We start from the raw sequence: 27,182 nt of genomic DNA on the forward strand, positions 1-27,182 counted from the left end.
AGAAGTGGAAAACTCAGATGGACTTGTATGTACATCAGTAAGGGAGAATATTCATTTGGGCAAAGACAGAACTAATTCCCCATGTCCAAAAAAAATAAAAATAAATAAATAAATAAAATAACAAAATGGCTCATTTTAAAAGATGATTTCTAGACTTAATGGAAAATAGAGGTAGCCAGGAGCCTGCCACATGAGCCTGCCAGGAACACAGCAGGGAGGCTGGGTGGTAGGGAGGACAGCTCAGGTCTGCTTGCCAGTTTAGTGGTGGTAATTAGCCCAGTGGCCAGCTGCATGATGTGGATAAAAGCCATTCCTGTCCTCAACCTTATCCAGATGGTGGAGCTTATGGCTGCCCCACCTGTGGCCTCTGGGAGTACATAATTAAATTTCTGGCTATCCAGGAATAACACTTCATTCAGGAAATTTTCAGTCTCTCCTCTACAATCGAGGCTTTAGGGAATTCTACTTTGGGCTGTTTCGTCACAGTGGTGGAGATGATGGAAGTATAATGAAACCAGCGATCTTTCAGCCCTAATCCTAAAAGGATCGAGAACAGAATTTGTCCCCAGTTGCATCCTTCATAAATAGAACCCTTCCATTAAAGCTCAGGGATAGCGTGTTGAACAGTTCAATGTTTTTCAACAAATTGTTGTCAGACATGTTGGTATGTAAATAGTTGTTGCTACTTCTGTTATATGGCAACTGCACAGCTGCCTTACTTAAAGGTGCTACAAGTTTTCATTCTTCCTTGGAAGAGGTGATAACAGAATCTTTGCAGCATGGCTCAGAAGTACCTTTGTTTTGTAGGTCTGCCAGGCTCTCATTCATACACCCCTAAACCATGGCCTCTGCCAATAGCGGCTCCATCTCCCCACGACTTTTAGTCAATGGGACTGCTCCATCACGAAGCAGTTGAATATCTTACCTGAGTGATCCCTGCATTGCTTATTTACATTATAGAATGCATTGCTTGCAGTGTAGAAGCATAATCTATATCTAATACTGAACAGTATCATTGCAAACTGCCCAAAAATATCCCCATCGATGAGTTCATCAAGTATCAGATAATTCAGTAATTAACATTTTAAATGCTTTGTACTTAATAATCCTCAATGGTTTGTTAAATAGGTGTTTGAAAATGTTCTAATCAGATCAGAAAAAATTGGTTGGTGTTTTTGAATGACTGAGAAACAAGTTTTTATTATTATGTTTTTTATTATTTTAAATAATGAAATATCCAACATGTTCTCAGGAGCCAATCAAATTTGGATAATGAAGAAAGCCGATTGTTTAACCAGGTCTCTTTTCTCTAAAGACATTTAATAATCATTTCCCATTTTAACTGACAGGCCATGATTAGGTGAATTTGTTTATTGTTTATTCTATTATTAGTCCTAAAAGTATTTGCTTTAATTAATTATAAAAGGGATACTTAACTGGACCATTAACAAGATTAAGTGATTTATAGTAATGCTTCTTTCTATATTAAATAGGGATAATTTCAGCAAGTAAGCACAGGATTAGCTCTGAGTTTCCATTTAGCCAAAGTGACAAGAAAAACAATATATCTAACATGATTTTTACTGTTTGGTGAATTGAAATAAATCAGTTTAGGGTTGTAGCAAATTTATTTCCTGACATTATACTCATTTACAGTGAATTAAATTAACACAAAATGCTTTTTAAAAAAATATTGTACAAACTACCACAATTCCACTACACCATTGCTACTAAAATAGGTGATCATTCAATGAGAAGAATGATATTGGTATTCAGTTTTCCACGGAAACTATGGAATGAAGAAGCAGTTTATAGTTAAAAGGTGATTAATTTCAGTAAAGTGGATTTCTTCAAAACACATTGTATTAAAAAAAAATGGCTTAAGGAGATTTTTCCTTATTTCTTTTTTCCCCAGTAATAAGGAGGACATGGTCAGCTAGGACTATGAGCTTATTTTTGGCTCCACCATTTTGACATGGCAATATTGCATTCAAGACAAGTTATAGTTTTCAGTGTTTCATTGTTATATATTTACATCAATAAACCCACCACATGTACTAAAGATGCAATACTGTTTTCCTAGAGACCAACAAAAGCAATGTGTTTATGATATTGAAAATGTCATAAGCCCTGTTAAAGTAAGCATCAGCCGGCATCATTTCTTCAGTGACATGGATGTTACTAAAGCATGAGAAAGCCATCTATAAGAAAGACCAGCCTGAATTACTAAGTAGAGTGATACAAATAGTGTTTCCTGAGAAAGAATACATAGTAGGTCAAAGGGGCTAGAACGAGGGGCTGTCTAGTTTAGTCCTCTTGGGAAGTGGGTTTAATGACCTAAATAAAAACAAGCAGTAATTGGCATACTTAGTGCTGTGGATTGATTAAATTGTGTCCCCCAAATTTCATATATTAGAATTTTAATCCCCATTGTAACTGTTGAGGGTGAGAAATCCTATTATGGTAATTGAAAGGTGGGGCCTAGAAGAGGTAATTAAGTTGTAGGATCCTGCTGTAGTGAATAGACTAAAAATGGTTGTCATGGGAATGGTTTGGAGGGCTTTAAAAAGAGAATGAATGAGGTTGGTCTCCTCTCTCTGCTCCACTATTTTTGCAATGTGATACTCTGTTGTCACTGTCGCCACCATGAAGGCTCTCACCAGACGTGTGCCCTAGACTTAGAACTTGCCAGCCTCAGAAACTGTAAGCAATAAATTTCATTTTCTTATGAATTACCCAGTTTTGTGTATTTTGTTATAAGCAACAGAAACAGACTAATACACTTAGCTATTTGTATAAATATATGCTTTTGAAGTTCTGAAGGGCACTAGAGCAGCCTGTTTACTTAACTAACTTAAAGATTCTCTTGAGTCTGGTTTATACCACTAACTTACACTCTCTATGTAAAAAAGAATTTTATATGTTAAGATTCATGACCCTTGGCCACACATCCCACATAGTGAATCCAGTATCAATGAATTACCATAATGAAAATAGCAGGAAAATTAAGAAAAACAGAAAATAAAGATAAGTTTTGTTCCAAAGCAGAGCATGTTTGTTCTCTATAAACAGATCCCTTAGAAAGCCTGTTGAGCTTTGTGAAAAGAAAATTACCTAAAGTATTCTTCATGAAACATCCAGCAAGGCATTTTGGAGTACATTTTATTTACACTGGCATAGCAGCACCTAGGGTGGCATACATTTTCATATTTTCTCTTATTGTATTAAACTATATGTTTTGTAGTAGACCTTAGAGAACTGGTATCCTGGATAACCAGGCTTTGCTGAAGAATCATGGTTTGTGACAACACCACAGTGTGAAAAGGCATCCAAAGAGATATTGCCAAGTGTCTGCTACATAATCAAGCTCTTCATCAAGCTTATTCCCAGAAGATAAAGATTTTTCAACCCAGTAAGTATCCAGGTGCCCACAAATCCTGAGATCCTAAAAACTCTGGCCAAGTTGATTTACTTTTGTGGTCTGTTGTTGAAAAACGTGTTGATTCACATTAATGGCTTGATGATAGGGGGAATGGAGGAGGAGAAGGTGTCAGGGTGAATAGGGCTTGATGTGTTTGCACTCCAATCAGTGTCACTCAATCAGAGTGTGTGGCACAATTAGCATCTTATTATGGTGTTTGCTTTTTCTCTTTCTGTACTGCATAATTTAGCACTTTATTATACCATTTTATGCTCTTTAGCTGCTTCATGTGGTACTCATTTGTTTGGAAGTCACTTCTCAGAAAAACTGAAAAAGAATACTCCAGCTGAGAAAGAGGAAGTATCTACAAAAAAAACTTCTGATAACCAAGACCTCATTCATAGCTACACATTCCAACTTTATATATAAATCTACCAAGTTTGCTTTGTCTGTTCATAACAGGAAACTTAGAATTTGTCCATAACCTAGAATGTGTTATACGAGGCAGCTGGAAAGGGGCAGAATGGGAGTACCAAAGAATAACAGCTAACAGCATGGGAAGAGAAAAATAAGCTATCAAATTCAGGTAGAAGAACTTCAAAGGCATAACATTTTCCTGAGGTCACATTCTCAAGAAACAGATTCTGAAGTAAGGATTCAAGTGCAAGTAATTTATTAAGAAAGTACTCTCTGGAGAAATAAGCAAGGCAGTGGGAAAGCAAAAGAAGAAGGATAAGAAACCAAGCAAAGATGTGATTTAATGTAAAATTCCAGCCTTGGCCTTACTCTGCATGAAGCTATGTAGTATATATTGCACCTCAGAGTTTGTCCTATCTCAAGGCAAGAAACCTGGGCTGCTTTTATGTCCCTTTATCAGTCATTCACTGGCTTAGGGCCATGGGGAGGTTGGCATAAGGGGGATATACCCTGTGTTCCTGGAATCTGGGAAACAGAAAATACTAAATAACACTAGCTAAAAACGAAAACATTAGTGAATTTAGTCATAATATATTTGGCTATTAACGTCAAGAACCCTGAAGGGGTAAAGAGCACTTATCAAGAACCTAATGTATTTTCAGTCTAAGATATTTTTTTCTAAAATTTCTGGAATTATACATAAATGCATCAAGTTGCAAACTTATAATGTAATTTTTTCTAATAGTTGAACTATGTATACATTAAAGTGAATGATTATCCTTTCAATTGCCTGTATATTTAAAATGGTTCGGTACTTAGAGGTTATATTTTCCAGAGAAGAGTCAATAACTCTAGTAAAGGCATACTTATAAATGTTTTAGTTTGTATATATATATATATTTAATTCTAGAGAGCTGTGTAGGGAAAAAAAGTCTTAGTATTTTCAGAAAGATCCATATTTAGATTTCTGAAGGCAATGCTGTATCTGCATATGGACATCTTGAATGACAATTTTAAAACAAACCCTAATCCCTAGTGACTGTATATCTGTGTCACAAAACAATTGCACAATCTGGCACAATTAAAAGGTTTGCTGATCAGAGCTCTGCAGCTGAAAGCCAAATACGACAAAGTATCATCTAGTTTTCTGCTTCAAAAATGCAAATAAAGACTGGCACATAGACCATAGAAAGCAGTTATTCATATATAACTTAGATCCAGCACAATTTTGCATAAAGAAAATGTCCAGCAGCAAACAAATCCTTCAAAAGCAAAGCAAAACACTGAAATTTCCTGGCTATTCGTACCCTTAAGGCAAAGTTTCTAATTTTACAAATATGTGTTTAAAATGAAAATACAGGATGGCATGTTTTGGATAATCCGTAAAAAGATTTCAAACACCATAATCCTCTACAGCGAATTCACAACAAAAGTCTATATGAAATTAGAGAAAATAATGACTGGTACTTTAAATAACCATCTAATAATAATATAAAGATCATTCAATGAGAAGAATGATATTCTTCTTGAAGGTATTCTCCAGAAAGAATTGCTGTCTTTGTCTCTGTAGTACTGAGCCACAGTTTCTGGTACATAGTAGGCACTCAATAAATATTTTTAGTTGAATAAATAAATGTGGATTGAATGGATCAAGAAACAGACAAACATTAAACAGTTTTCTTAAAAAAGAAAAAACCTAGGAATCATAGTGATTTCTGAACTGATGTCTGTAGAATACTACAAATTGTAACCACATTAATATAAATAGCCCATTGGACCAAAGAGGAACTATACTTCGGCATGTCAATTTTTTTTAAAGTTACAATATCATATATGAATTGCCTGATTAAAGATCTTGCATTCTCTTCCAGAGTTATCACCAGAGTTGTCTTCCAAAGTTGAATTCTGGTGTTACAAGACTGGCTTCACTAACCCAGTATTTCCTTACTTGCTGAAGACATGCCAGTGATTTTTGGATCAGTCTCAAACAATTCAGGACAGTGCTATTTGAGTTTATTCATTGGCATAGCTCCTGGTATTTTTGATGTACTCCAGCAATGTCCCCAACAGCAAGCTACAGAGTCCTGCTGTCTATGTTTATTGAAGTATTGAATGTAATAGAGACTGTTTACTTAGACTCATCCGTACATAGTAGGGCTTTGGGTTTGAATAACAATTCTTTCTTCTTTCTATTTCCTCCACTTCATTCTTTGACTTTTTAAAATCTTTTCTTTTTCTTGAGTTTTATCGTTTGGGTTTTCCTCCTGCAGATTTCCATTTCTGAATATTAAACCATGTGAGTTCTGTATGGCCTTTTTACAATGCGACTTTCTATATAATTGAATTTCAGGCGACAGGAGAGACTGCTAAGCAAATTGAAACCAAACTCACTGTGGTTAGTGCAAAGTTCAACAGTTCACAATGCATGCCCAGGTACTACAGAGTTAGGCGACAGCAAGAAACAAAATGCCCAAAAGGAAGGCATAAAGATGCAAAGTGCCCACATAATCCTCAGGTTCAAAAGCATCTTAGAAATGAACTGTGTCCCGATGATTGCACTCATATTTCTTATGACAGGGGGAAGCCTAAATCTTTGTTCTTCATAGGAACTCCAGTTTAATTTGAATTATCTTTCAGGGCGATGAGGCTCCTGAGGAAGGTCAAAGTGAGACTTTATTTTAAATTAAGATAAGAAACAATGACATTTTATATTCCTAGTTATGTGTTTTTCAATACATAACTGTAAAGGACACCATGTTTTAACATTTAGCTTATTTTCAAAAGACTAAAAATGGCAGGAAGCATTTTCATTTAACAATGATAGCATTTAGAGGCAAAGAATTTTATCTGAGACCTACTATCAAGGACTGTTGTGCTTTTTGCTATAAAATTAATCTGGAATAAGCATCCATAGAGAAATGTCTCTTTGAAATAAACATCTCTAAAATCCTTGAATGCATTTGGTTTGATAACAGTGCATTTAAATATACATATTTCATATTCACAATTAATTAATAAATAGTAATGATCCAATAGTTGTATATATATATATATAGAAACATAATATGTAAGACTGAGGAAAGGTATTGTTATTAGTAAAATCAGATATCACTTAAGCACTGTTTAAATATGCCAGACACTGTGCTAAGCACTTTTAGAAATATGTAGGTAAGCACTATTTTTATCCACATTTTATAAATTGGGAATCGAGACGTGAATATGCTAAATAAATAGTGGAATTGGAGACTCAGACTGAGGGATGTTTGAATTTAAAGCTATGTTCTTAGCCACTAAACTTGTACTATATAATGCATCAGCTACTCATGCGTGGTTAAGAAATATAAATGTGGCTAGTTCAAATTCAGATAAACTGTGAGTTTAAAGTATCTCAATAATTTTTATATTAATAACATGTTGAAATAAAATATATTACTAAAATTAATTTTCCCTGTTTCTTTTTTCTCTTCTGTGTGGTTACTAGAAACTTTAAATTACGTGTGGGGTTTTGATCTGCTGCTTCATTTCATTTCTGTTGGACTGTACTGCACTGAGCTATATAGCTTCCATCTTTTACAAACTAGGGGAGAGACGAGGAACTGTTAACCTCTTGCTTAGTGTGCCTTTACCTTTTATCCATATTTTTGTATCTTTCATGCCGTACTTTATTTCCTTCATTTTAATGTAATTATTTACAAAAATATTGTATATCTCTCATGAAAATGTAAGTTCCTGGAAGTCATGCCTCTGTGTTTTCATCTTGCAAAACCAAGACACAAGCTAAGGGAGCTTTTAAGGCATATAATAACTTCATACTTTTTAGCCTAAGTCAGCTTCTTCTTCCCCACAGATTGTCTTCTCATCGTCCAGAATGCAGTCCGGAATACCTTTATCAGGATTGCCCATGGGTGAGCAAAGTATATTTCGTGGCCAAATTCTACTCACCACTTGTTAAATCTGAGTCAAGGATCCTTTTTAACCCTAAACTGGTCACAGGCCAATCCCTTAAAGTGAGCACTATGGCAGGTAAAGGGATGGAGTCAGATGATTGGCCAGATTGTGTATCAGTGAATCCCATCAGAACCATACAGAGTATGGGAAGAAGTATTACCCAAAGAGAGAGGGGTTCCAGAAACACAAAACAAAAGGTGTTGCCTATGAATCTCAGAAGACATGAAAGTAAAACACCCCAGTGACACTGTAGCAAACATGTCAAAAAATCATAATGTAAAAAGGAAAAAAAAACAAATCAAAAAGTTTTGCATGTATTTATCCAATTGATAATCTAAGCTGGACACTCATCAAATTAGGGATTTTGGAGTGAGATTTCCGTATGCAAACAAATGAAGTAATATTGTTTTCCTTAATTATGTTTTTAATGACATTCTTTAGAAAGATAAAAAAAGCTGCTACTATCTTTCAGATACACTATAGCTATGGATTCATTGGGGATATTATAACACAAGCACATTTTATGAGATTATTTTTTAATATACGTTATTTTAGAGCACATTGACATGGATTTTATTTAAGATTCTTCCTAATTATAAATGTTTTATTAAAAATTAATTTTCCTTACTAAAATGGGTATTGTTTTCTGAAAAAAAAAATAAAGCATTTGAACTTAAAAAGGAATACATTTTTGAAAATCTCTACAGTCCCTTTTAATTCTTAACAATTTTTCTCTTTCTAAAATTGATTTTTAAAGTGTTTCATTACATAAACTCCCTGGAGGGTCTTCATTGCATGTATTTACACTGGTTATTATGTGAGTAAATAGCAGAAGGTTTCACTTTTTAAAATACATAAATTGAGAACAAGGTTTGTTGAAGTTTAATAGCTTGTTTTGGTCCATGTAAATATCTAATAACTTCACAAGCTGCTTCTTAGATTCAAAGATCTATTATTATTGTGGGAAGATCTTTCTCAAAATGAAACAACAATCAAATTTGTTCAATATTCCCCAAGCTAATACGAATTATCATTTTAACTGGAGAGAAGCCACTTCACAGGTAACTTTTCTTTGAAACCATAGATGTAGTCAAGATTTCATTTAAATTATTACTTGCTTTTAAAAATAGAAAAAGCTATACAAACTTAGGTGGGTATTTGGCATTTTCAGTTTATACAGCGTATCATTTAATTTAATTCATACGCACATTCCCTTCTTTTAAAAAGTGGGAAATGTTGTATTTTTTCCCCAGCATTTTCTTTTCTGGGTGGATTTCAGTGAAATATTTGGGGCAGAAAAACTGTTCTTGAATAGTTATAATAGATTTGAGGCTATTTCAAAATTTAATACAATCACATATGTCTATAAACCTAAAACATTATTTTTACTTTTATAAAATGTAAAATATGTAAATCAGCCATCCTAAGATGACATTTGAAAATCCAGATGGATAAAGAACCAAACAGGTTTTTACAAAAGTATAAAAATATTAGAGGAAAATGAAAGAAAATGCTTATTTTAGAATCTTTGGTTGGGTACATCTTTTCTAGAAAGAATGCAAAACACAGAATTATAAAGGACTAGCATATTTGAGTATAATATTGTGTAGGAAAAACATATCTCAAAAAATGTTCTTTTTTATCATTACTATGGTTATTATTTTTTAATTTATTTTTTTATTTATCATTATACAATGTAATTGATTTTTGTGGCCCTTTAACAATTCCTTCCTTTCTCCCCTTTCTCTCTCCCTTTCCCAGTCCAGTAACATCATTTCTGTTCTCTTCTCTTAACAAGTTTAAGGAATTATTGTGATTATTGTGCCTTTTTTTTTTCCTATTTATTTGGCAAACAATGTTCTAAGATAAGATAGCTGGAGATAATTTTCAGCTCAACAAGTGAGTCAAATAATATATAAAGAGTTTATATAAATCAATAATAAAAAGCAAACATCTCTAAGACTCCACAGTTGAAAAAGGTATATGGGTAAGAAATTCATAGAAGCAAACAACCAATAAACATTATAAATGGTATTGCATCTTTTTTTTAAATCAAGAAAATCCCCCAAAATAATGCAATATTATTTTTATAGAAGATTAAAATAATAAAATACAGATTCCACACAGTGCTGAAGAAGATATAAGATAATGAACAACCTCATACATTGATTATGGGATGTAACCTGGAAAATTCTTTGAAGAGCAGTTTCGTTTGTCAAAATGTCAGATGAATATGCTTTCAACCAATTTTTCCTATAGAATTTTATTTTAAAAAATATTTGCATATGTGTGTTTCTTATGGTTTAAATTAACAACAACAACAACAAAACCCCCAAAACCCCAAAGCTGGGAAAGTTAGTAACTAAATAAATTATGGCATGTTCACACTAAAGAATATGTGGCACCTATGAAAAGATTGATATATGGCTATCTGACTTGACGTGGAAAGATGTGTTACGATGTATTGTTACATGAAAATAGCAAAATTCAGAATAGCATATTATAAAATAATGCCCTTTAAATAGGCTGGGGAGGACACACACCAAAGTATTAATAATAGTTACTCTTGTAGAAAGAAGAAACTGAAGCAGAGAAAAAACTTTCATTTATAGTACATTGATTCTGTAATAGATTGAACATTGAACAATAAGTATGTTTTATTTTTGAAATGAAAGAATTTCCAAAATTTTTAAAATAAAAGTAAAATTTACCAGTAACTATATTCATATATGCTTTAAAAATATGAATAGACAAGAAAAAATGAAGCCATATATGAAGGCAGGAACATTGTTTTTATCAGATTAGTAATCTCAACTCAAGGGCTAGTTGTTTTTGGTTTGAAAAATCAAAAGCAACTTATTTCACCTTCCCCAATTATCATAGTCACATATTAATATGGTCTCAATGTGCTCCCCAAAATTCATATGTTGAAACTTAATTGTCAGTGTGATAGTGTTAAGATGTGGTGCTTTTAAAAGATGATTTTAAGAGGTAGAGCCCTCACGAATGAGATTAATGACCTTATAAATGGTCTGGAGGGAACTAGCTCGGCCCTTTTTACTTTGCATCAGTTCTGCCATGTGAGCACACAGCATTCAAGGTACCATCTTGGAAGCAAGAACTGTGAGAAATAAATTTCTATTATTTATAAATTTCCCCACCTAAGGTATTTTGTTATAAAAGCACAAATAAACTAAGATATGTATAAAATGGCAGAACATGGGAAAAAGGTGATAAAGCTGTTTGGGTGAACTCTAAAATGGGTTGGTCAATTAACCATTTCCCTCAAATCTTGAACAACCTTTAGTTTTTTTCATAGATGGCAGATCCCTAACATTTTATTTCAGCCTTTGCAATCTCAATCATGTTCTAATATTGGAAAATAACATTAAGGAAAACATACAAAAAACATAACATAGTCCTAATTACACATCAGAAGTCAGATACAAAGAAAATATTTACGGGAAAATGTACCAACAAAATTATTTTAGGCAGCTGCTATGATACCTACTGCAGAGATGCTTGATATATTAGGAGTAAACTCTTACACTATAAGGTGTGATCAAGAGTTCCTTGAAGAAAGATTCTATTCCTTTTGTCCTAATAACCTACCAGATGAAGGTCTAAGTATCTTTAAAGAGGATAAGACTAATTATTTTCAGCTTTATTGAGGTATAACTGATATATAAAAATTGTATATATTTAAGGTGTACAATGTGATGTTTGGATATACATATACATTATAAAATGATTATCACAATCAAACTAATTAACATATCTATCATCTCACAAAGTTACCATTTGTATGTGTGTGTAGTGAGAACATTGAAGATCTACTCTGTTCATTGTATTCAGTGAATTTCAAGTACACAATACAGTTTGTTAATATAATCATCATGCTGTACATTAGGTCTCCTGAATTTACTCATCCTGCATAGCTAAAACTTTTTACCCTTGACAAACATTTCCTCATTTCTCCCATTCCCCAACCTCTGGAAAACACTAATTTACTCTTTGTTTCTGTGAGTTTGACTTTTTTAGATTTCACATATAAGTGAGATCATGCAGTTTTTGTCTTTCTGTGCCTGGCTTATTTCACTTAGCCTAGTGTCCTATAGGGTCGTCCATGATGCCACAAATGACAGGATTTACTTCTATTTTAAGACTAACTAGTATTCCATTGAGTATATATATCGCATTTTCTTTATCCATTTATCTGATGGATACTTAGGTTGATTCCATATCTGGATACTGTGAATAATGCTGCAATAAACGTGGAGCACAGGTATCTCTTCAAGATACTGATTTGGATATATACCTAGAAATTTGGATACCCTTTGGATATATACCCAGAAATGGAATTGCTGGATCATATGGTAGTTCTATTTTTAATTTTTTGAGGAACCTGCATCCAGTTTTCCATAATGGCTTGTACCCATTTACATTCCCATTCTCAAAATTCAAGGGTTCCTTTTTCTTCACACCCTCACCAACACATATTAATTTTTGTCTTTCTGTTGAGGGTTTTTATCATGAAAGGAGATTGAATTTTGCCAAATGCTTTTTCTGCATCTATCTAGATGATCATATGATTTTTAACCTTGATTTTGTTAATATGATATATCACATTTATTCATTTGTGTATGTTGAAACATTCTTGTATCCAGGGATAAATCCCACTTGATCATGGTGAATAATTATATTATTATATTATATTTAATGTACTGTTTAACCACATTATATTTAATTACATTAATAAAATGTCATTAGTGAATTGATGTATATTTAATTACATTATATTTAATGTACTGTTGAGCTTGGTTTGCTAGTACTTTGTTGAGGATTTTTGCTTCTGTGTTCTTCAGAAATATTGACCTGCAGTTACCTCTTCTTGTAGTGTTTTTGTCTGGCTTTGGTGTCAGGGTAATGCTTACCTCGTAAAATGACTTTAGAATTTTCTCTTTTCAGTTTTTTGGCATAGTTTGATAAGTTCTTCTTTAAATGTTTAGTAGTATTTACTAGTCAGCCACTAAGTCCCTTTGTTGAAAGTTTTTTTTGACACTGAGTTAATTTCCTTACTTATTACTGGTCTGTTCAGATTTTCTATTTCAAAGAGATAAATTATTTATTAAAATCAGAGATCAGCCATAGACAATAAATAAATGGGTGTGGTGGGGTTCCAGTGGACACATTGGACACTTGTGATATTCAAATTTTCATTCAATATCATTTTTCCATGTCAAAATTATCATTATCCCTTTTTAACTACCTAAAAATGTAAAAATTATTCTTAGTTCATGGACCATTTAAAAAGAGGCAGAGGAAAAGATCTGCCTATGGGCTATAGTTTACTGATCCCTGGACCAGAACATTTATAATAAATGTAATGCTGCTGTTGGCCATTGCATCAGATTTGGTCAAAGAGCCTGCATGATATCTTAAAAGAGTATATGTCTTGGTAGTTATTATATTCTTTAAAAAGTATGAGAAGTCATTTGCCTTTTGGATGGACACAAGTACAAGAACATCAATAATGAAATTGGTTTTTATCACAGATTATAGAAATATATGTTTCTCTTAGCAAAATAAATATGGCTTCATTGTTTATATCTACATTGATACACTTTATGAAAAATATCAAAGATTAATAATCATAAATTTCTTGACATTATAAAGTCCTTTTAAACAGAATTTCCTAATAGTGGAAGGACATAAACAAAAAAACCTACCTACAGTGCTTCTGTACAAGGTAAATAGGTAAGTACTTTTCACCTTATTCCAATATCATCCTCCTCAATATTTGTCAAAAAGGAGGTCATAAGTGAATGAAAGTCACATGAATATCTATAAATTCAGATGAGACGCTGACAAGTGACTTCCAAAAAAACAAGTACATAAACTTTAAAGATGCAAATAGATTTTATTTCATATGCAGGTAGAGACATTTATCTGTGAAATTTGGGTTATCGTTGTTAATGTAAATTAATTTGCACCTCAAGCCTATTAGGCTGCCAAAAAACAGGATATTATAGAAATATGCAGGGCATATGAAGGCCTTGGCCAATGGGAATGATCTACTTCTCATATTACACCATAAGGCTAGTTCATTTGCTGCGTGCAAGTTTTAATGATGAAATCATGGTTTTAACTTAGTCGGGGTCAACCCTTCCTTGAGCTGCATAAACAATAGGCACAAAAGGACTGGGCTAATTTGCTTCCTGTGGTAGAGATTGCAGAGGCTTCTATTAGCCTCCAACCCTATAGGTTCCTCACACAGTTCATTCAACATTGAATAAAAATGACTTTAAGTGATATCAATCAGAACTATGCTTTTCATCTACTTTGTGAAGCAAAGGTGAAACTAAGGGAGGAAATTTTAATTCTTTCTGTACTCTGAATGGGAGAACCAATTTGCCCCCTCATGTAAGGGAGAAAGGAGAAAAGATGGAAGTGCTAAGAATGACTGAGGGACACTTGTCTCCTGCTCATCTCAGTCATTTGATTTGTCTGCTTAGAACTGTCATGGATAATTCAATGCTATGTACATTGTGAACATTCACTTAGTATTTTAAGATGATTTAAATGCTGTATTTCAAACTCATCAGAAACCAGGATCTAAAGAACTATACATGTGCAATAAACAGACCTCAGGTTTATTATCCAAAGTATCTGCTCAGCATAGCAGAAAAAGGGCTGCTAGGTAAGGTCCGTGAAGGCAGCAAGCCTGTCTTCATAATTATTTTATCCCTAGTGTCCTGCACATTGCCTGAATCAAAGTAAGTACTCTGTAAATATTTCCAGAATAAATCATAAATCATTGAAATCATAATATACAAAAACTATTTTAAAAAATCAATAAAATCCTATATCACAATAGAAAAACAAAGCCAAAGTACACTAATAGGTGATTTATAAAAGACATATACAAGGCAATAAATCAAAAATAAAAACCCAGCTTGTGCCATCGTGTTTTGTCCATTGAATTGGTATTTTTGAAGCCATGACATTGCCCAGTGTTGGTGAGATAATAAGAAAACTGACATTATTTGGGTGGTTTTGGGGAGTATAAACTGTTAAAGTCTTTCTGGAGGGCATTTTGCTAATGTATCAAAATCAAAATCAAAATAAAAGTAACTATTACTTCATTAAACAATATGGATGGAGCTTGAAAACAGGTGTGGGACGGGGGGAAAGGCAAGCAAAAAAGGATATATACTGCATGATTCTATTCCTAAAGTTCAAATATAGGTGGAACTAAACTAATCTAGGAATCAAGATAGAAGTTACATTTGGGGAAGGGAGATTAATAATTGAAATAATTGAGGGGGCTTCTGGCATGCTATTTATGTTCTGTGTCTTGATCTACTTGTGGTTATATGGTGTATTCAATTTGTGAAAGTTCTTCAAGCTGTATACACATAATTTTTGCACTTTTCTATGTCTACATTATACCCCAATGAAATGCTTATTTAAAAAAAATGCTCATAAAGATTTCTCCCTAAATGGTCAAAATACAGTGTGCATAAAATTATAGTCTTGTAGTCATGGAAATATATTGCTTCTAATAAACCAATAATAAGCAAAGGAAAGGTTGTGTACTTGTGCATGTGTGCATACATATACACACACATATATGCAATATTTCTGGACTGGACCAAATTCCCACTCAATGTCAGTCTCTTTGGCCTTGAGATATATCTGACCCACATCAGTTGTTATCAAAATAGATTGATGTGATGTGTCTCAAGGTGACAAAAGATGGTTGAGGTCATCACTTTGCAAAGGTCCGAAAGTAATCAGCCACCAGAGCTGCCACAACACATTACTGAAATGTCAAGGCATCTCTGCAAGTCAGAGCCATATGTATGAGGGTACACAGAAATTAAGTCCTCCTGGTCATAAACATCCTTTGCACATAGGGAAATGTACCTCTCTGCCCTGATTATTGGTTGGCATTAAATGAAAACAGGCAGAACTGGAAACAAATACACTTTTTATTGTGTGGACACTGTGCAATTATTTGGACTGGGCAGGCCAACAGTCTGTCATCTAGGCCAGAAACAGAGAATAAAATTAAGAATCAAATCATTTCTGTTTACATGAAAGAATTTTCCAATTTAGTGGTATCTTTGGAGTTTTGTTAACTGTATCGGTATTGAACTTCCTGTATTTTAAAGTTTCCCCTTTTAGAATAAGATCCAAAAGCCTCTTTTACCACTACTATAATTACTAACTTGGCCAGTACTGGCATAAATTGATTTTTTTCTTAAATTATGAAAACTTTCCACTTAAGAGTCATTTTCCTTTCATTTTGTATGGAAACATGACATTTATCAACATCCTATTTTCTGTTTTAGTAGTAAATCAGCCATGGCATGAGCATTAAGTGAAAATCAGTCCTCTTAATTATAAGAGAGTTATAGGATTTAGCTAACAATATATTAAAAGTGTCCTTTCACACTTTTGTTAAAGACAAGTATGAGTGGTTAGTTTCACGATGATAGTCTAGAAAGGATCTCTCCATCTATCTATCTGGCTACTATTCTACATTTCCCATTAGTTTATTCTGAAGAATATTTCTAACTGATTATTCCTGAAGTCATTTATAAGCCAGAAGATCCTTTTCACCATTAAAGTTACTCTCTGTATCTTGACCTGGAAAGGACAAATTCATCTTTGCTTTCATCTTTACATTTGTTTCATTTTCATAATTATGACCTTACATAAAACTTTGATTAGAACAAGGAATGTAATTTTAATAGTACACTTGCATTTCATATAAACTAAGGTTGGGTAAGACTAAAATTCTATTTACCTTTTTCCTCCTTATACTCTTTCAATTGCTTCTTGGATAATGTTCTTCGCAAGTGAAAAAAATGTATGATATAATATACTAGCTTACAAAGATTTCTCTAGTGACAAAGTGAAGCTATCACTAAAGTTGAAGCTTTTCCCAAATAAAACATTGAGCTAATGACATTTCAGAAACTGGAAACTTTCAAGCAGGAGCTGGATGTAAGTGGCAATGTAGTAGTAGCAAAAGAACTCAGGTTTTGGTTATGAGCTAAAACTGGCTTTAAATCCTAAAGCAACCATTGAGTGACCTTGGGCAAATTAATGATTTCCAGATTGGCAAGGCTAACACAGAACTCTTGTTCCCCCACCCCAATCTGGTCTTCTTTTAGTCTTCTCCATGTCAATTAAAGTGAGCACCACCATCCACCCAGTAATTAAGTAAAAAAATGTAGTTTTTTCTAACACTCACTACACATTCAATCATTCGCATCCCCAAATACGTCTTTCTCTCTCTCTTTCCCTCTGTACCATTACCATTCACACCAAAACCACCATCATACACTGCTTAAATCATTGCAAGAACTTCTGAACTTTCCCCTGTACAATTCATTCAACACACAGCATCAAGATTGTTTTTTTTAAATTATAATCAAATCATCTACTCCCCTACTTATAACCTCTAATAACTCCCCATCATAAATTGAATATATAAATCCCATTACCAGACTTAGAAAGCTCTATATGATCTCACCTTACTTCTGTCTTCAGTTTCTTCCCATGACATTCTTCTGTTTATCCATTATGATCCAGCCACTTTAGTTCTATCTGTAATTCTCTTCTTCCTTTTTGTCCTTTAGACCTCATCTTAAACATTACCTCTTCCTTGACCACTCTGAAGTAGATGCCAAGTTAATCAAAATCATAACAGCCTATATTGTTTCTGTTTTATTCACTTCTACACTTTATGTACCTGGCACATAAAATATGTTCCTTAAATATATGTTGAATGAATGAGTGAACTTAATTAAAAAGCAACCGTGTTACTATAAAATACAGGTAATTCTACCTGTCTATCAGGGTTGGACTAGAAGTTAAATGGGGTATCTAGAGTGTTTAGCACAGTGCCTGGGGCAAAGTAAGGCAGTTATAGATATTGGTGTTGTTTTTGTTAAAATAGGAAATATAATAAGGCCTTGCAAAGGACTTCTAGTTGAAGCAAGAGTATCTCTCCTAAGTGCAAGAGATTAAGGTTTTCCCTTTTTAATGGAAATTATTAAAACAAAGTATTTTTAAATAAATGGCCAGTGATTGAATTATTGAATGAATGACTTTCAGCATTTTAAACTAACCTGGGCCACATAATTGCTAATATAAGTAAAAGACCTTTACTCCTCTTTTTTAAAACCATCCTGAGATTCTGAAAACTGCCAGATATGACTTTCCTATGCATCAGAAAGAACCAGAAAAATATAAATTAGGAGGATTGAAGAAAATGAAGAGGCAAGTTGGGAGTCACAGAGATCTAGATTCACACTTGGTTTCTACTACTTGCTAATGAGTTTCAGACAAACACTTTTGCTGATCTCCAGTTTCTTCATACCACTCCTTCACAGACTTATTGGGAAGGATGAATAAGTTACTGAATTTAATTCACGTAGAACAATATTTTAGCATGTGCCTGATCTTCATTTAACTGTACTTCTCCAAGTGTGTCACTGAGAAGTTGCCCTGGAAGTAGCCTATAGACTTTTGTCCCTGAGTCAATAGAACGGTACCTCTAAAAGTCCATGGAAAAATAGAATTAAGACATAATACAAATCTTTCCATTAATTTTTTGAAGAGTCCTCATATATCAGTTTAGGATGATTTCATTGCTGTTTAGGCTTTCTTTTATTTCTTTATCCTGTTCCTGGGAGTGCCAATATAGCCTTATTGTCTACTAGTTTTTTCTCATATAGCCATTTTTAGTGGTGCTATTTGCAACTACACAGTTTTTGTAAGTAGTAGAATTTAATTTGAAATGCAAAGCTAGACTAAATAATAAGATAAATAATGATGGCTTATAGGAACAAGATAATGACTAAAAACAAAAACAAAAACAATGACAAAAAAGGTCTTGTTGGCAGTTTGGTCTCCTGAATAAAAAATATACCTGTTTCCACAAACTTGCAACAAAACTGAAAAACAGAATACTGATAGAATTCTGAAGAGTTTATACTTGAATTACTGCTATGGTCCATTAAACTCACTATAAAAACCTTAATATATTTCTGCTTCAGAGGGTTGTCCATGTACAGGCATATAACCACCCTATTACAATACCCAAAGAGCAAATTGCTTGACTCAGCTACAGCAACGGTCTTTCCACAGAGGAAGTTTGCAGAGTTTTCAACATCTCTATGTGCAGCATTCTCCTAAGTGAGGTAAATGCTTTCTTTGCATTGTTTTCTTCCCAGGTGATTCAAGCTGCAAAGTAGATGACTAGGACTCAACATACTGGAAAATAGAGGAAAGTAAACTGTGTCATTTCTCCAAGTTTTAATCAAAATGTGCCTGTCAGAAGCAGAGTTAAAATAATAGTCCAAACAATAATTTGAAAAAGTACTCAGTTTTTCCAGTTACTCCTGTTCATCACCTGGTTCCATTTTTCTCTTTCCCTCTTTCAATATGAAACATGTTCATGTCTCATTCAGATCCTCTTTAATGTATCATCACTCATATCCAATAATGCACAAGACAGAGGCATTTATATTGAAAATGATGCACCCAACAACACTTAGTTCCTAGAGAGGACCTAAAGACCTAAGGAAGCAGTTACAGTTTGTGATGGAGCATCAGTTACCTCTCAAGGCAGGGACTTAAGTTTTCTTGGTGGGTTATTATTGGACAGAAAGAGCCAAGACATAAGTGATATATGTGACTACTTCAAAGCAATTCTTAGCTAAAAATATAAGACCTAATGGAATGCAAATTGCAATAAATTTCTAAAAACTCATTCAGATATATATATCAAGAACTTTAAAACTGTTCAAACTTTTGTTTAGTAATTCCATTACTAGGAGTTTACTCTAAAGTAAGGTGCAGACAATCAAATAATGCTCAAACAAAAATATTTATTCTACATAAGGAACATTTCCAATTATATAACATAAAAATGTATGTATTTAAATATATCTAAATGAGAATGTATAGTGTTCATGGTGATTACCACTGGGTATAGAATTATGTATGGTTTAATTATTTTTGTCAATTTATTGAAGTATAATTAACACAAAATAGAGTGTACCTATTTTAGGTGCACCTTTTAATGAGTTTTGAAAAATACAACCACATCATAACAAGATATAGGACATTCGCAACAATGCCATAGTACTTTTTATCCAAGTGTGTCTCTGAGAAAGAGCCCCGGGGGCAGCATACCCCAACTGGCACCAGGGAACCAATGATTTCCTTTCTGTCACTATAGGTTAGTTTTGCATTTTCTACAATTTTATATAAAAAGAATATATTTATATGGATTCTTTTACCTAGAATGTTTCTGGGATGTCTTAATGTCAGGTTTTTGTATGGCTTCTTTTCACTCAGCACACTTCTGAGATTTATGAATGTTGTTGCACATATGAGTAGTTTGTTCCTTTTTATGGCTTAGTAGCATTCCATTGTGGTTATGCTGCAATATTTGTTTCTTCATTTATTTATTGATGAAAATTGAGGTTGTTTATGGTTTTTGAAAATTATGAACAAAGCCAATAAAAACATTTACATACAAGTTTTTGCGTGGACATATGTTTTCATTTTCCTTTGGTAAATACCAAGGAGACAAATTCTTTGCAAGTGTGTATGTTTGCCTTTATATTAAAACAAACAAACAAACAAAAAAAAACAATAAATTGCTGTCTTCAAAGTCTTGGTGACATTTGAGAATTCCAGTTGTTCCATAAATGTCAACATTTGGTATAGTCTGTCTTTTCATTTGTAACCATTTTAGTTGTCACACAGTGTATCTTCTTCTGTTCAATTCTCATTTCCTGATAACTAATGTGTTGAGTGGCTTTTTATGTGCTTATTATCCATTATTATCTCTTTTTTTATGAAATACTTTTCCAAATATTTTGCAAATTTTCTTCTAAATCAGGCTGTTTTTCTTCTTATTGTTGAGTTGTAAGTGTCCTTTATGTATATTCTAGGTACGACATTGTTTTGTAAATTTTTCTAATTTGTAGTTTGCATTTTCATTTCCTTAATTGTTTTTAAGAATAGAAGCTTTTAATTTTAAGAAAGTCCAATGTATAAATTTGTTCCCTTTATAATTTGTGTTTTGAATGCTCTATCTAATTTTTGCCTACCTCAAAAATCTATGGAGGTCTTTCTCTTATAATCTACTTTAGGTTACTTTCTGTAAGTAGTATTAGTTAAAATTTGAGGTTCATACTTTTACATGATTATCTAGTTTCAGCATCATTTGTTGAAAAACTTTCTTTCTCATTGAAATATTTTGGCACCTTCGTCAATAATCAAAGACCACTTGATTGTGTGTTGCCTCATGCCAATACAAAATTTTTTCAATATTTTTTTTCAGCTCTAGAAGTTCTCTTTGGCGCTTTTTTAAAAAAAAATCTTCCCTCTATCTCATTATTTTCATGTTTTTGTTTTTTAATTCTTGAGCATATTTAAAATTGTTGTGTTAAAGTCTTGTCTACTAATCCAATCATCTGTCATTTCTGAGTCTGTTTCTATTGACTGATGATTTTTCTCCTGGTTATGGGTATTTTCTCCTTCTTTCTTTTCATTTCTAGTAATTTTTGATTGAATGTTTTTGAATTCTTGTTTTTCTGTCTTTAAAAAGTATTTGACTTTTTTGACAGGCAATTAAGTTATTTTTGAATTAATTTTACCCTTTTTAGGCTAGTGTAGAGTAGCCTTTACTACAGTGATAGTTCAGCCCTTCTACTAGGGTGAGACATTTCTGTAGTCTCTAACAGAATGTCCCAAAGTGTTTATGAAGGTTTCTCTACTCTGACTGGATAGAACTCTAATATTTCCTAGTCTTGAGCAAACTCAGTGTTCATTCACACTACAGATCTTCAATAGATCTTTGTTTATCCTTACAGAGTTTCACGATACATATGTATAGTTTAGTTGCCAAAAACAGACTCAAGGTATCCCCTACGTAGATTTTTGGAGCTCTTTCTCTGCTTATCTCCTGCTCTGCAAATTCCACCTGCTGTATCTCCCCATACTTCAATCTCTGTCTTATCAACTACTCAATGCTCTCCTTATGTTCCCCCCTCCCTGCACTATAATCTGGAAAATGCCCCCAGCAAGAAAGCCAGGGTGATTATAAGTCTCAACCTGTTTCCATTCTTTTTTGAATCACTCTTATTTGTCTATTGTCTAATGTCTGAAATCAAACATTTTATATATTTTGCCCAGTTTTCTGGCTATTTAGGGTAGGGAAGACAAGTCTAATTCCAGCTATACAAATATGGCCAAAATTAGGAATCTTTAATTGTATTTTTATATGTGTCTCTTTTTTCAAAATTGTCTATCAGATACATGAAATAATTTTATAACTGAAAAAAAATACCCCCCCCAACTCCATTGGCCATTCTGCATCTTAAGCCAAAGTTAAGATGATACTACAAGCTAATGAGATAAAATATCCTACATTTCATTTCCCTATTGTTATTAGGCATTAGAAATTTTTACTTTGGAGAGAGATGTTTTTAAATTTTATGCAACTATGATAGGGAAAAAAATGTTTTTATCAATACCTACTTATATGGTTATTGTCTGCTTTCTGTTCCTATCTCAATAATGCCATACTCGTGGCTGTAGTACTAGGTTTTATTTGCATAGTTATGAAGAATGCAGGTTGGGCATCCAAGCAGAAAAAGAATGTTGTCTTCAAAGCCAAATCCCCAGTGTACAGAAGAATCATTTCAAAACCATACAGCATGTTTTAGTACAATTCATAGCTACTGACATTTTATTGACCAGGATGATCCAAGCTTAACTAGCATAGAAAAAGTAATACATTTCCTTCCTTTTGTAGAAAGCTGCATATAATATATCTTTGAAGACAGGGTTGAGATTATCACCATGTTGTTCTATGAATAATTATGGGAGTTCAGTTTCTGAGGCTGTGGCATAGTTTGCAGGCAATAAATTCACGTAACGGTAAAAAAAATGCTACTTGTAGAGAAAGAACACTGGCAGTATGTATTTCAGTTCTGTGCCCTGCAGTGTACTGATTTACAGAGATGGTTTGTCAGTACCTTATACTCTGCAAACTCATATTTCCTGTCCTGTAATGTAGCTAATTCTCCAAGGGTTTTATCTTTGGGGGGGAAAGACACGTATAGGAGAATAGGGGTGCAAAATACACGTATTCATTTCAAGTGTAAGTGACATTTGATGACAGAAGAATGACAAAGGAATGCATCAGGGCTTAACGTTATCTACCTTATCCCCTTGGTGCCCAGTCTTCTCATTTCTGCCTTCATAAATTCAGCTCAATATTTTATTTCTGCACAATGATATTTGTCTCAATAAAATTAGTTCCCTCAATTAACTTCCTCAGCAATGATGAACCAGCAGTAATATGATGACTTTATACTAATAACTGAAAGTATGGTATCAGCTAATGCCTCTTTTCAAAGGTACTAGTGTGTAGATTCTTAACTAGCTCCTACGGTTTCTGGATAAATCTCTGCAGGTTTCCAGAACCCAAATAGTTTGCCACTCATAAAAGCATAGGTCCATTACCTTATTTTATACAATCAGTAGCATATATGTATTACACTACTGTTTTATATGCACTCTATCTTACTGTCACAAGAACCTTTTAAGCAGTCACAAAACTAAACTAGTAGGAGATCATGAGAAGCCAGTGTGTGCTCACTGGTGGGAGTGTGGGTAGCATTGCTGACGTGAAGGAGCTGATAGCCAAGCTGACTTGGGAACCACTGGGTGCTGCACAGCACCTGCTCAAACCCTAATAAATTCTGAAGCCATCTTGAAAACTGACGGGAGGCACTGGACAGTTTTCAAGCTACAGAGAATGCATTATAAAAGGTGCTGAGGTTGTTGACCATATTCTTTGGTAAGTTTGCATCACCAGAGTAGAAGAACAAACAATCATAAATTCCTTTCTTCTTCCCATTTCTTTACTTCCCTGTTTTTTACACCAAAAACTTAACATTGGCATAGTTTAACACTTCCCCTACTCTTAGGAGAAAAGAGGTAAGTTCTCTTGGTAGTACACACAGTTTGCCCCATGTTAGAATCTGCATTTGTTCCCTTTTTATGTTATTTTCATTTATAGCCGAACTCCTAATAAAAAATGAGAAATTAAATTCAATGCCATTCATCAAGCACAGAGCCCATATCTAAGAAATGCAGCTGGCTGAATTGGAACATAATAATAAATAAAATACAGTCTGTGTCCTTAGGATGTTTCCAGTTTGGCAGATGGTAGCTGTAGAGTGCAATAGCAAACTAAGTATAATTTAAAGAAAAATGAGAAAAAGATATATGAATGGGTTCTGAGAACAGTAGTAAACATATACAAAAATTTCCTGTTGGCGAACTTGGAAGCTCTTCAGAATTGTAAATGAGCCTTACAGTGAACATAATAAGTTACCTAGTGGAGCACAAAACAAAGTATATCAATTGGAGAGAATGGAGTGAATAAATACATGGAGATAGGAAATTGTGAGTCATTTTCTACTAACTTAGAGAGTTTCTAAGAGTTCAGCATTCACATGAATGCATCACCAGTCACAAGTTTTCCAGATTTATATCATATGTTTTAACTCTACTCCAATTGGTTCACTTTAGTTTTCTGTTATTAATCCTTCTAATTAGTTCTGATTAGTCCTAACTTGACATATACACGCAACAACTTGATCAATCTGAGAATCATTTCATTGTTTTGTTAAGTTTTTCTTCAGAGTGTTCACATTACAAGGCCTACACTTGCTATACTTAAGGAAATGACAGAAATGATACAAAGAAAGCTTCTGAAGGGGAAATACCAGTAAACAAAATTAGTATCTATCAAACTGTCAACCCACATTTTTCTGTTCTATTCTCATGTATGGTGAGGCTTCTAGTGCACTCAAAACTAACCCTGAACCACTAGCCAATGGCCAGTAATGCAGATGAGGGTTGCAAAGATATTTGAAAGGTATTAGCTAATCAGTTATCATCATCAAAATTTCACTTTAAAATATCATGTTTATATCTACAAATCTCAAAAATCTACAAATAATGTTTACATCCATACTTTACCACTTTCAGTAACCCTCGGAACCAACGTGGCCTCTATCCATAAGACTGGGTGCATATACTAGAGAAAAAAACAAAACAAAACAAACAAACAAAAAACAAACAGCCCTTCATGGAGAGTATAAAATATCCATCCCCTTAGAAGGCATTACTGGTTTTGATGTTATACTACAATTAGGTAAGATGTTACCATTGGAGAAAACTGGGTGAAGATTTTAAGGAACCACTCTACACATTATTTTTGCAGCATTTTGTAAATCTATAATTGTTTAAAAATAAAAAGTTTAAAAAATGAATTACTAATCCTCCAAGGATCAATGCTAAGTTTAACGGAAGAAAGGAGATTGTGCTTAAGGAGCAAAATGAAAACCCATGATAGTCTTCTTCCCTCACCTTTTCGTCTATTAAAAATAGTAGGTTCTGAAAGGAGGATGCAGTAGTGATAGGGGACAGAATACTGATTTCTTTCATTCCCTGTGGTTAAGTATATTATTTGAACTTCTTACTGCACATCTCAGGGGAGAGTTATTTCTTGCTAGCTTTATTCTTTTGGCAGCATCTTAAGAACACTGCTCACTTTTCTTCTCCATGAGAGTGCTCTAGCTATTCTCTGAAGAGCTTACCTTCAATGGCTAGGGCAAAGTGACTGGCAAAGGCTAGACTTACAGCCAGACTGCAGAGCTAGGACAGGAAAACAATGTAACTTCCTAAAAGTGGGTAAGCTGCTCTAGTGACCTTAGAGCTCTTCATTTTTTTTTTCTTCAAAATCCCAGTGTGTATCATGCCCAATGAAGAATTTGCCAACGTATCTCCTGGAGAGTACTGGCTCATATCTTACTCACATCTCAAAGTTGTAATTATGCATGCATTGCGTACTGCATACTGCCCTTAGTGCTTGATCCTCATCTGTAGCCAGAGATTATGGGACACTGGAATTGGAAGACACTTTGGACTCCTTACCAAGTTTGGCAGTTTTATAGCAATGCTCTTTCAAATTGGACTTCTCTCTCTACCTCTTTTTCCTCAGTATTTCTGGGAATTATATTAGGTTCAGGTGATTAAGAGCTAATTATTAATTCTTATAACCATTCTAAAAGTATAACCATTTTATACTATGTTTTGGTAAGTGAGGAAAATAGTACAATACACCAGCCAAATTGTGTTCTCACAAATAACACCAGAATTGTTAGACATTTACATATACATTTCTCTGTGATCAAGAAATACAGTTGCTGCCTCAGATGCTACCTCAGGTAGAGGAGAAGTTGAGGGACAAAAATCTAATTTCTTCCTTATTTCAGCCCTTTAATTTTTTGCTGGTGTCTGCTATTAGCTCAGCCTATTTTTGCAATTAATAAATAGATGCATGGATGAATGAATAACACATGCTAGCATGATAGAATATATTAATATCCACCATTCCACAATTATTGTACACTGTCTGAGTGACAGAAGGGGCACAATTCAGACCTGGTATCTGGAAGAGTCAGATAAAGATGTGGAAAGAAAGGCACACAATAAACTGCACAGAAACAGTCCCACACTGCAAATGGTACAGAAAATGCTTTATAACCTAATGACATAGTTTTTAAGCACTGTAAACCAGTAAAATCATGATTTCTACTGATATAATTAAGAAATAAAAATATCTGGTAGAGACCAACATGGGGATGCCAGCACTCCTCCAAACAAATGTTCATTTCTATATTTCTGTGTTTCAGTTATGCAGGTGTGTGTGTGTACCATCACATAACCACTCTTTTCCTTACTTTCTTGCTGGTGATCACCTTCTGTATGTCCCACCAACACTAAGCGTATTTCTTAGTTACAGTCATTTCAGTGTTTCTCAAAGTCCAAGAAATCTTATTTAATATCAGTTGATTGTATACACACACATATGTATACATATGTAAAAGGTTTATATGTATACTATCAGCTTATAGAAGAGGGGTCTTCAAAAAGTTCACAAAGGGCCAGCCCCGTGGCTCACCCAGGAGAGTGTGGCGCTGGTAGCGCCGAGGCCGCGGGTTTGGATCCTATATAGGGGTGGCCAGTGTGCTCACTGGCTGAGCGTGGTGCACACAACACTGTGCCGAGAGTTGCAATCCCCTTACTAGTCAAAAAAAAAGTTCATGAAAAGATTTGCATTATATTTTAATTACATTTTTATGCACTTTTTGAAGTACTCATATATATGTGTGTATATATATCTGTGTGTATTTGTGTATGTGTGCGTGTGTGTGTGGGTGTATATATATATATATATATATATATATATATATATATATATATAATAGATAAATAAATA

The 27,182-nt window shown here is 33.7% G+C and overlaps 1 pseudogene; it reads right to left on the bottom strand.

Annotated features, from left to right (window-relative positions):
* Positions 1 to 415: 415 nt before the first annotated feature.
* LOC134364550 (BTB/POZ domain-containing adapter for CUL3-mediated RhoA degradation protein 3-like) overlaps positions 416 to 27,182 on the bottom strand; it is a 49,179-nt pseudogene continuing 22,412 nt past the window's right edge.

This window comes from Cynocephalus volans, chromosome 16, assembly GCF_027409185.1.
Source record: "Cynocephalus volans isolate mCynVol1 chromosome 16, mCynVol1.pri, whole genome shotgun sequence".
Taxonomy (NCBI): Eukaryota; Metazoa; Chordata; class Mammalia; order Dermoptera; family Cynocephalidae; genus Cynocephalus; species Cynocephalus volans.